Genomic DNA, 2100 nt, shown 5'->3' on the forward strand with positions numbered 1-2100 from the left:
CAGTCTCGGCTCCGTTGCTAGTTCCGGCCGGTCCACCGACAGTGCAGCGGGCTTGGGCAACCCGCACGGCGCGACCGAGTCGATGCAACGAAAAAGAGCGAGCATGAACGTGCTTCTTGCCGCACGGCTCCCACTCGTCTTTCGGGAAGGTTGTGCCGTAGCGAGCTCGAACGCCGTCATCTCGGAGTGCAAAATAAGCGTGTTGGGGCGCCTGAAGGTGGCCTCCGCCGCACACAGACTGCGTCCGGCCCGCCGAAGGCGAGGACGGACGCGCAGTCGAACGATTACCTGGTTGATCCTGCCAGTAATCATATGCTTGTCTCAAAGATTAAGCCATGCATGTCTAAGTACATGCCGAAATAAGGCGAAACCGCGAATGGCTCATTAAATCAGTTATGGTTCCTTAGATCGTTTCTTCCTACTTGGATAACTGTGGCAATTCTAGAGCTAATACATGCAGTGAGCCTGGAGCCCTTTGGGTAACGGGTGCTTTTATTAGACCAAGATCGATCGGGTTTCGGCCCGTATTGTGTGGTGACTCTGGATAACTTTGTGCTGATCGCATGGCCACGAGCCGGCGACGTTTCTTTCAAGTGTCTGCCTTATCAACTTTCGATGGTAGGTTACTTGCTTACCATGGTTGTTACGGGTAACGGAGAATCAGGGTTCGATTCCGGAGAGGGAGCCTGAGAAACGGCTACCACATCCAAGGAAGGCAGCAGGCGCGCAAATTACCCACTCCCGGCACGGGGAGGTAGTGACGAAAAATAACAATACGGGACTCTTTTGAGGCCCCGTAATTGAAATGAGTACACTCTAAATCCTTTAACGAGGATCAATTGGAGGGCAAGTCTGGTGCCAGCAGCCGCGGTAATTCCAGCTCCAATAGCGTATACTAAAGCTGCTGCGGTTAAAAAGCTCGTAGTTGGATCTCAGTTCCAGACGAGTAGTGCATCTACCCGATGCGACGGCTCGGACTGAACATCATGCCGGTTCTTTCTTGGTGCACTTCATTGTGTGCCTCGAGATGGCCGGTGCTTTTACTTTGAAAAAATTAGAGTGCTCAACGCAGGCGAGTCGCCTGAATAAACTTGCATGGAATAATAGAACAAGACCTCGTTTCTGTTCTGTTGGTTTTTGGAATACGAGGTAATGATTAAGAGGGACGGACGGGGGCATTCGTATTGCGGCGCTAGAGGTGAAATTCTTGGACCGTCGCAAGACGAACTACTGCGAAAGCATTTGCCAAGAATGTTTTCATTGATCAAGAACGAAAGTCAGAGGTTCGAAGGCGATCAGATACCGCCCTAGTTCTGACCATAAACGATGCCAACCAGCGATCCGCCTGAGTTACTCAAATGACTCGGCGGGCAGCTTCCGGGAAACCAAAGTATTTGGGTTCCGGGGGAAGTATGGTTGCAAAGCTGAAACTTAAAGGAATTGACGGAAGGGCACCACCAGGAGTGGAGCCTGCGGCTTAATTTGACTCAACACGGGAAAACTTACCCGGCCCGGACACTGGGAGGATTGACAGATTGAGAGCTCTTTCTTGATTCGGTGGATGGTGGTGCATGGCCGTTCTTAGTTGGTGGAGCGATTTGTCTGGTTAATTCCGATAACGAACGAGACTCTAGCCTATTAAATAGGTGCGGGGTTCCCAGCACCTTACAACCTTCTTAGAGGGACAAGCGGCTCCTAGCCGCACGAAACAGAGCAATAACAGGTCTGTGATGCCCTTAGATGTCCGGGGCCGCACGCGCGCTACACTGAAGGAAGCAGCGTGTCTTTATCCCTGTCTGAAAAGACTGGGTAACCCGTGGAACTTCTTTCGTGATTGGGATAGGGGCTTGCAATTGTTCCCCTTGAACGAGGAATTCCCAGTAAGCGCGAGTCATAAGCTCGCGTTGATTACGTCCCTGCCCTTTGTACACACCGCCCGTCGCTACTACCGATTGAATGATTTAGTGAGGTCTTCGGACCGATGTCCGGCGCGGCCTTTCGGTTGCGCCGGTCTGTTGGAAAGATGACCAAACTTGATCATTTAGAGGAAGTAAAAGTCGTAACAAGGTTTCCGTAGGTGAACCTGCGGAAGGATCATTA

At 51.6% G+C, this 2100-nt stretch overlaps 1 non-coding gene across 1 annotated transcript; it reads left to right on the top strand.

Annotated features, from left to right (window-relative positions):
- Positions 1 to 285: 285 nt before the first annotated feature.
- On the top strand, positions 286 to 2100 carry LOC142794139 (small subunit ribosomal RNA). The gene has a single exon (XR_012892099.1). It is a non-coding gene; the product is annotated as a small subunit ribosomal RNA (ribosomal RNA).

This window comes from Rhipicephalus microplus, unplaced genomic scaffold (assembly GCF_043290135.1).
Source record: "Rhipicephalus microplus isolate Deutch F79 unplaced genomic scaffold, USDA_Rmic scaffold_378, whole genome shotgun sequence".
Taxonomy (NCBI): Eukaryota; Metazoa; Arthropoda; class Arachnida; order Ixodida; family Ixodidae; genus Rhipicephalus; species Rhipicephalus microplus.